This window comes from Mustela nivalis (genome assembly GCF_964662115.1).
Source record: "Mustela nivalis genome assembly, chromosome: 5".
In the NCBI taxonomy this organism is placed as follows: Eukaryota; Metazoa; Chordata; class Mammalia; order Carnivora; family Mustelidae; genus Mustela; species Mustela nivalis.
Genome location: NC_139024.1, coordinates 45,525,212 through 45,535,575, shown reverse-complemented (window position 1 = coordinate 45,535,575; position 10,364 = coordinate 45,525,212).

The window sequence follows — 10,364 nt, the reverse complement described above, 5'->3', positions numbered from 1 at the left end:
AAGGGCCTTCCTGTTACTTTTGAAAAACTCTGGGCCAGGACAGACTCATTCTAATATATTGTACGCTACAGAAGCACATTTTGAGGGAAACTTTCAGTTGACTGAGATTTACATTTATATACTTGTTAATGTGTTTTTCCTATATTAATGATGTATTTTAGAAATAAAACAGAGAACCCAGAAAATTGAATGGTTAGGTTTTATCTAGCTTTATGTGTAACTTCTTTGCTAAGAAAACCCATCTGAAATTCTTAGGCAACTTCAGAGTCAACACAGTATAGCTTTACCTATAGAATATCTCAGAACCTCTGGTTTCTCCCAGTGTAGACACTGAACATTCAATATGCAAAAACAAGGCAATTTTAATTCTCCCAAAATGATTTGACCATAGTTGCATCAAAAGTTCAAATGACGTCTATTCTAGCTGAATGGGGCTGGGAGGGAGGGCAGCTCTGTAACCCCATTAGGTCGTCCTTGAGCACTTAGTAATGCTGTTACATATAAGGTCCACCTTTATTTTTAGTCTTTTTCTTTACATTGTGGTAAAACACGCAAAAACAAAACTTGAGAAACCTGCAAAAACAGTCTTTTCCTCGTAAAATGTGGACAGGAATTTCAAAAACTATTTTGAATTTAATGGTAAGCTTTATTTATTTATTTATTTTTAAGATTTTATTTATTTATTTGACAGACGGAGATCACAAGTAGGCAGAGAAGCAGGCAGAGAGAGGAGGATGCAGGCTCCCTGCTGAGCAGAGAGCCTGATATGGGGCTCCATCCCAGGACCCTGGGATCATGATCCAAGCTGAGGGCAGAGGCTTTAACACACTGAGCCACCCAAGTGCCCCTTAATGGTAAGTTTTAAACTAAGAAGTCAGATCAACCAAAAATGAGACAGGGAAGAAAGTACATGTAAGGCCTGATGCTTGCTCACTGGCCAGCAGCCTAGAATTCCTTCCTTGGCTTCAAGTCACTAACTAAACTCTCGAGAAAAGGGGAGGAACCATTACTCCTAGAAATGGACAGAAAGGTGTCGGTGGAGGTTAAGGAGGAACTCAAGACCATGGCTGAAATGAGTCATGTTACCGTTGTAGAGAGTGTTTTCTAAGAGCACTGAAAAGAGGAGTGGCCATCTAAGCAGAGCCTACTATGCCCCGTACTTCTGAATATTCTATTTGATCCTATAAACAGTCTTTCAGGGTTGGGATAATCATTCCCATTTTTCACATAAGACAAATCAGGATGAGAGAGAGAAGACATACCCTGCATGAGTTCGTCTAGCTGGTAAACAGCCATGGTGGGATTTACACCTAATACAAGAGGAATGTTGAGTGACTGGAAACTGTACTTTGATTTGTGCATGTCTATGACGAAAACAGGCCTATTGTGGATGTGTAAAAAATTAATAAACTTTGTTTTTAAGAAGTTTTATGTTGCTAGCTTGTGGGGGTTTTACACCAATTTTATAAATAATCTGTAACAAGATGAGAAAATTGAAATCCTTTGGAGTCCCTCAAATCCCATGTAACCATTTCTTGCATCTTCTGTACGGTTATACATTCCTAGGCAATTTGACAAAAATGGAATCATGTATGTTCTTTAACAATTCAAACGCATTTTATAATATAGATTTTTTTTGCTCTTGTCTTCCTGCCTCCTCCATTTCATTCGCATAATCACGTACACGTCTATGGATATAGATATGTATATATCTATGTATATATGTATATACATATCTGCCCATATATACACATTTAGGTTTTCCGATTGTTGCTTTTATATCGATGGGGTCATTGGTATATGACCCTCAGTGTACTTCACTTACTCTTTGAAGAACTCTCTCCAAGGCAGCTGGTTCCTCAGGCCCTTTCACTCTGACCTCTGGTGGTCACTCCTTGTTCGCTCATCCTCTGGGAGATCACTTCAATGTAATGAAGGCTGTTTGATTTAATTGAGGCTTTGTCCTTGGATCTAGTCAGAGTGTTGGAGCATGAGAACAGAAGGGAAAGCACCACAGAGAGAAGAGCTGACATTAGAGGTCCCTGGTCTATTACCTCTCCTGGGAATCATGTGGAGGCACAGAAATCAGCTTCTGCTGGCCCCTGGGGAGTGAAGTAGTGATCTCTGCCAGATGTCACCCCTACAACTCTATTCAGGGACCACTTCTCTGGATCTACGGAGTTGGAATTTTAGCTCTATTTATTGCAAGCCCATGATGTGCCAGGCCACAGATGAAGATATTCACATACCTTCCCGCATTTATGCTTCATAACCAGGTGAGTTTTATCATGCCAACTTTTTGGATAGGGAACTTGGGCTTTGAGAGTTTAAGTGGATCGCCTCAAATCATTTAGCTTATATGTGATAGTGTTCAGTTTCAAATCTCAGTCTTCCAACTTCAACTACATTTCCCTTGAGTGCACTGCTGTTACAAGCCCAAGATGGATACAGTACCATATCCAGGGGCCATTGTAGAAGGAAGAGGAACTTTGCTCTTTCTGATTGGATACATGATGAAGAGTACAGTTTGTGCGGGACCATTCTGACCTCAATAAAGATCTTTATTAAAAGTCCATTAGTTATTTAACACTATTTCCAGAATAAAAGCACATGTAATAATAGAAGAATGCTACCAGGAGCTTCCAAGCTTGAAGCATAAATGATTGTGCCCCATTAGCCTCAATTTACATTCCTATGAATTCAGCTTTATAAGAGTCTATGTGCTCCAGCAATGTCTGGTGAAATCCTGTTTCTGAGAGACTTTCTGGTTACAACACTATGTCTTCATCCTAGCTATCATGCCTGGAGCTCATGTCGTCTTCAGGTTTTTTATTCATACTTATTTGTGATGGTTCTAGGTTAAGTCTCAGTGATTTCTGTGGGAAATCCGGTTTCTCCTTTTCTTTTTTTCCAGTTTCTTCTGATGATCCTCTCTACCCTCTAAACTACAGAGGAGAGTGGCAAAAAATCCTTAATTCCAGTCCATTCTTGGAGGCTTTTATATTTTCTCAGTTCATTAAACATCTAAATTCCAGATACTGTACTTAGTGCTAGAGATGGAAGTTCTGGTGCCCTTGAGGCCGGCCCTCATAGTCCAGTTTGGGAGGCAGATATGGGAACAAATTCCAAAAAAGCGCTGCAAGTACCCAGATCCCAGGGTGGCACAAAGGAGGAGGAGAGGAACACTGCCTATCTGAGAGAGCAAATGGAAGAAGGGCGACACCATGGCTTCAGGGAAGGACCCAGTTTTTCAGACTGCATTTGGGAACACATCATTGCTTCTCCTCAGGTTACACACAAGGATGGTGAGAGTCAGTGGTTCTGCAGGTGGGTAGCTCCTCTTGGAGCACATCTAATCCGAGGACAAATGCCAACTTATCTTTTACTTTGTCTTACCATTACATTTGCTTAATGTACTCAGTCTGTCTTAACCAAAAAACCCAGGTTTTTAAACATGCAGGTCTATACCCCCTCATGGATAAAGTGTTTTGAGCAAACTTTGGGATTAAAAGTTAACAGAAAAGCTTCCAGCCACAGCACATCATGCCCCTTCTATAAGGTTGAGTCATCACTTAGACCTTGACCATAGACCATGAAGCATCTCCTCTTCCTGACTTTCCATTGCTAAAACTTTCCAAGTACATTTCCATGACAAATAAGATGTTGCTTTGGATAAGGGAGCTGATCTATTTTGGTCGGAGTCTCTTGGGAAATCAAGTCTAGGGAAAAAAGAGCTAAGCAGTATAGCTTTAATCATGGCCAGGAAAGACAAGGATCACCACTTCTCCTTAGATCACAATATTCCGAATGCCCTAAAATGTGACAAGATGTATCCAAGCATTTTGGTTCATTTCTGGTGAGTTTATACCAAAGCTCCCATTAGGCTAGGGGCCAATAAAGGATGGGTAGTTACGAATTCTATTGGTGTATTAATGGAGAGATTGGGTTGTATTAAAAATAGTTTCATAAAATTGTTCATCATGACCGTCAAAATATTGGAACAACAAGTCCAGGAGTGTTGGCGGGGAGGAAGGCTAGCAACCTCAATATGTGTGTGTGTTTTTTATTTTTTTAATTTTAATTTTAATTTTTTTTTAAGATTTTATTTATTTATTTGACAGAGAGAGAGAGAGAGAGAGAGATCACAAGTAGGCAGAGAGGCAGGCAGAGAGAGAGAGGAGGAGGAAGCAGGCTCCCTGCTGAGCAGAGAGCCTGATGCGGGGCTTGATCCCAGGACTCTGGGATCATGACCTGAGCCGAAGGCAGAGGCTTAACCCACTGAGCCACCCAGGTGCCCTGTGTGTGTGTTTTTTAAACAATTTAAAAAATTGATAGCATTCCCTACAATGCATTATTTACTAAGATGGTAGGAGTCACACAGTACAAAGTATCCATTCCCATGTAGAAAACTGGGTGTAGAGTAGTGGAAAATTCTAAGATCATCATAACAGGACCAGAATGGGGAGCATAAGGTGTTAGAAGGCGCTCATTTGTGCTATAGTTGGGTGTGGGTGTGCTAAAGGCTACAGAAAAGCTAAGGGATTGTACTAGGCCGGGAAAAGGAATCTTTGTTAAGCTAGAATCCTGAACCAGAGAAGCAGGAGTTATCAAGCATCAGGGCCAGATGAATGAATGCTAGAAATGAATTAATTAATTGAGTTTTAAAAAGTCAAGTTGATGCTAAGACAACCTCAGATAGATGCAGAAATAAAGTGCGGTAGGGCCTGAGGTAGATTGAAAAGTGATGTCACCAAGGAGGCAGAGTAGGAGACCCCAGACTCTGTACCCCACACAAAAATCAACAACTAGGCAGCTCTCCATGAATAAAACAGATCTGGAAGACCTCTGGAAGCCAGTCCAGAAATTTCAGCAACATACTGAAACAAACAGCATAAAAGGCAAAGGAAGACAGCTTGATTTTGCCTGCATCATCCCATCCTCCAAGCCAGCATTGCTCCACATCAAGAAGAAACTTCCAGGCTACAAAAGAATCCCCCCTGGGGTGTCTGGGTGGCTCATTCGGTTCGATGTCCAACTCTTGGTTTTAGCTCAGGTCATGGTCTCATGGTAGGGAGCCTGCTTGCAGATTTTCTCCCTCGACCCTTTCCCTTGTGCTTTCTCTCAAATAAATAAACAATTCTTAAAGAAAAAAAAAAAAAAGGAAAAAACAAGAGAAGAGAAGAGAAAGAAAAGAAAAGAATAAAAAAGAAAAGAATTCTTGCAGGGAAGGAAAGAACATCCCCATAGCTGGCCTCCACCACTATGTGCCTGGTCAAGGCTAGTTCCTCTAGCTGCGCCCTTACGTATTACTAGCCTGACACCCATCACTGGCCTTCATTGATGTGCATGTGCATGTGCTCTGGGAGAAGACTGCAGCCATGGGAAAGCATGCCAGAATCTCTACAGCTGCTTATGGGCCCCAATCAAGCCCTGGTTTTGGTCCCTACCTGCAGCGAGCCACTCCAGCTGTACATTTGCATGCCCCAGCCCAACCTCCATTGCCAGCCTCCACTGCTTTGTGCCTATGGCAAGACACAGCCGCCACAGTAGTACACGCCAAGAGCTAGGGCCCCTGCAGCTGCCAGTACACCAGTAGGGAGTCTTGGCCCCTGCCACCTGCCTTGTCCCCCACCACTACATGCGTTTTTGAAACCAGCTCCTGCCATGACACAGGCACCTGCATTTGTCCCCCACAGCAGTGTGTGTGTGTACCACTGACTCTGGCCACTACTAGTACTTGCCCTAGTCCTTAGCTGTAGCCTCAGCAGACACCATGCTGTGTTTACCCAAGACAACATGTAGTTGTCAATGCTGTGGACCCTGAGGCAATGGCCTGAGGCAATGAGTCACATGCCCCCTTGGACCTGGTGCTGCCACACATACTTGGCCCTCAGTGGATTTTCAGCACTGAACTTGCAGACCATAAGAAAATGTGTTCATATTCTGAGCTCTGAACGAAAGAAACTGCCAACAGAGAATACTTTACTTAGCAAAGTGACAAGATAGAGTTTCCCCAAAAAACAAAAGCTGAGGCAGTTCATTACCACTAGACCTGCCTTATAACAAATGCTGAAATGAAAGGATGATAATTAGAAACATGAAAATATATGAACATAAGCAACACACTGGGAAAGGTAAGTATATAGCCAGATTCAGAACACTCTACTACTGTAGTTTCAGTGGTGTGTTGACCACTTAATTCTAGAATAAGGATTGAAGGACACAAATAATAAAAATTGCTATAGCCGGGGTGCCTGGGTGGCTCAGTGGATTAAAGCCTCTGCCTTCGGCTCGGGTCATGATCCCAGGGTCCTGGGATCGAGCCCCGCATCGGGCTCTCTGCTCAGCAGGGAGCCTGCTTCCTCCTCTCTCTCTCTGCCTGCCTCCCTGCCTACTTGTAATCTCTGTCTGTCAAATAAAAGAAATAAAATCTTTAAAAAAATTGCTATAGCCATCATATTATGTCAATGGATACAGAACATACAAAGATATAAATGTCACATCAAAACCTCAAAAAGTGGTAGGAGATAAGAGTAGAGTTTTTGTATGTGATTGAAGTTAAGTTGTTGCTAGCTTAAAAATAAGTGTTATGTTTATAAGATTTTTCAGGTAAGTCTCAGAGGAATCACAAATGAAAACCTGTAGTAGATACATACAAGATCAGGAGAAGGGAATCAAAATATATCACTATAGAAAAGTCATCATTTCACAAAAGAAGAAAGCAAGAGAGGAGTAAAACAACAAAGAAACTACAAAATAGCTAGAAAACAATGAACAAGATAGCAATAGTTAAGTCCTTACCTATTATTAACTACTTTAAATGTAAATGCATTAAATGCTCCAATCCAAAAGCATATAGTGGCTGAATGCATAAAAAAAAAAACAAGATCTGACTATGTACTGCCTACAAGAGACTCCATTCAGCTTCAAAGGTGTATATGGGCACTTTTGTATATAAGCAAATGGAAACCAAACAGAGCAGGTAACTACACTTATATCAGAAAGATTTCAAGTAAAAACCTGTAACAAGAAATAAAGAAGGTCATTATGTAATGAGAAAGGGGTCAAAGTATCAAGAGAATATAACAATTTTAAATATATACCCAACATAGGATTACCTAAATATATTAAGCAAATACTAACAGATCTGAAGGAAGTAATAGAAAAAGTCACATTAATAGCAGAGGACTTCTATATCCTACTTTAAACAAGTGAGAGATAATTCAGATATAAAATCAAAAAGGAAAAATAGACTTGAACTACATTTTAGATCAAATGGACCTAACAGCCATATATAAAACATTCCATTGAATAGCAGCAGAATACATTTGGTTTCCATTCTTAGGTGAACATGGAACATTCTCTAGGATAGATTATTTGTTAGTTACAAAAAAAAAAGTCTCAGCAAATTTAAGATTAAAACCATATCAAGTATGTTTCTGACCACAATGGTATGAAACTAAAAATCACTAATGGGAGGAAAACTGGGAAATTTACAATATGTGGAAATTAAACATCACACTCCTGAGCAACAAATGGGTCATGGATGAAATTTAATGAGAAATAAAAAAATATATTAAAACAAATGAAAATGGAAACATAACATACCAAAACCTTTGGAATACAGCAAAATCAGTGCTAAGAGGAATGCTAATAGCAATAAATGCCTGCATTAAGAAAAAAAAAATCAAACAACCTAACTTTACACCTCAAAGAACTATAAAAACAAGAAGAAAATAAGCCTAAAGTTAGTAGAAGAAAGGAAATAACAAAGACTAGAATAGAAATATATGAAATATAGAATACAAAAAAATAGAAAAGGTCAAAAAAATTTAGAGTTGGTTTTCTTGGTTGGTAAATAAAATTCACAAACCTTTAGCTAGAATTACTGAGAGAGAAAGAGAGAGAGCGCTCAAAATCAGAAATGAAAAATGAGTATTACAACTGATACCACATAAATACAAAAGACTATAGGAGACAAATATTAACAGTTATATGCCAACAAACTGGACAACCTAGAAGAAATAAATAAATTCCTAGAAAATACAACCTAACAAGTCTGAATCATGAAGAAATAGAAAATCTGAACAAACTAATAACAAGTAAGGAGATTGAAGCAGTAATTAAAATCTTCCCAACAAAGAAAAGCCTAGGACTAGATGGCTTCATGGATGAATTCTACTAAACACATAAAGAAGAATTAATGCTAATTCCTCTCAAACTCTAAAAAAATTGAAGAGGAGGAACACTCTCAGACTTGTTTTCCAAGGCTAGCATTACCCCAAACAAAAGCCAGACAAGGATACTACAGGAAAGCTACAGGTGAAGATCTTTAAAGAACATGCACGCAAAACTTGTCAAGAAAATACTAGCAAACTGAATTCAACATCACATTAATTCTTGTTTTTAACACATTAATTCTTTTTAAAGATTTTATTCATTTCATTAGAGAAAGAGGAGAGGGAGTGAGAGAGAGAGAATCCCATGCAGACTCTCTGCTGAGTGCAGAGCCAGATGCAGGGCTTGATCCCATGACCCTGATATCATGACCTGAACTGAAATCAAGAGTTAGATATCCAGTGAACTGAGCCAGGCACCCCTCGACATCACATTAAAAGGATCATATATCATGTTCAAGTGGGATTTATCTTGAGAAGACAAGAATTGTTCAATAGATGCATATCAATAAATGTGTGATAGGCCACATTAATAGAATAAAAGACAAAAATCAAATGATCTTTGCAGTAGATGCAGAAAAAGCTTTTACCCAAATTCAACATTCTTTCATGATAAAAACGCTAAAAAAATTGGGTACAGAATGAGTATATCTCAGTATAACAAAAGGCCATATATGACAAGCCTACAGATTACATCATACTCAATGGCAACAGGTTGAAAACTTACCTTCTAAGATCAGAAACAAGCAAGGGTGCCTACTCTCACCAAACTGTTCATTATATTACTGGACATGTTAGCCTGAGCAATTAGGCAAGAAAAAAATTATAAAAGCACTTGAATCAGAAATGAAGAAGTAAAGTGGTCTCTGTATACTAATGAAATAATTTTATATATAGAAAATCCCAAAGACTCCACCAAAAAAAAAAAAAAACACCTATTAGACCTAATATAGCAATCTAGTAAAGTTTCAGGATACAAAAATCAATGTACAATACAGAACAAACTGAAGGTTGATGGAGGGTGGTCGGTGGCGGATGGGATGTGCTAAAAGGGTGATGGGGATTCAGGAGGGCACTTATCGTGATGAGCAGTCGGGTGTTCTATGTAAGTGATGAACCACTGATTTCTACTCCTGAAACCAATACTACCCTATATGTTAACAAGAATTTAAATAAAAACTTGAAACAAAAAACCCAAAATCATTGTACACAAATCAGTTGCATTTCTATACACTAACAAAGTATCTGAAAACAATTTCATTTGTAATAACAAAAACAATAAAACACTTAAGTATAAATGTAACCAACCAAGTTAAATACCAATACACCAAAACCTGTAAAACACAGAGGAGAGAAACTGAAGGCAAAAATAAATGGAATGATATCTTGTGTTCATGTATCAGAAGAGTAAATATTGTTAAAATGTCTGTAGTACGTTAAGGCATCTACAGATTCAATGTAGTCCCCATTTTTCACAGAGATAGAAAAAGAATTCTGAAATTCCTATGAAACCACACACACACACACACACACACACACACACACACACACACAAATCGAAATAGCCAAAGCAATCTGGAGAAAGAACAAGGTTGGAGATACCACACTTCCTGATTTCAAACTATAGTTAAAGCTACAGTAATCTATACAGGATAGTACTGGCACAAAAACAGACACAATTATCAATAGAACAGAACTAAGAGCCCAGAAATAAACCCACATATACATAGTCAACCAGTATTCAACAAGGAAGCCAAGAATACCCAAGAATGGATGGTCTTTTCAAACAATGGTGTTAGGAAAACTGGATATCCACATGCAAAAAAATAAAGTTAGACTTGACTCTTAAACTACACACAAAAATTAACACAAAATGGGGTAAGGACTGAAAAGTAGGCTTTGAAACCATAAAAATCCTAGAAGAAAACACATGGGAAAAGCTCCTTGTTATTGGTCTTGGCGACAATTTTTCAGATTTGACACCAAAAGTACAAGAAATAAAAGTAAAAATAAATAAGTGGAACAACATCCAACTAAATGCTTCTGCACAGCAAGGGACACCATCAACAGAAAAAAAAAAGGCAACCTATTGAATGGGAGAAAATATTTGCAAGCCATCTACCTGATAAGGGGTTAATATCCACAAATATAGGGAGCTCATACAGCCCAATAACAAAGAACCCCAAA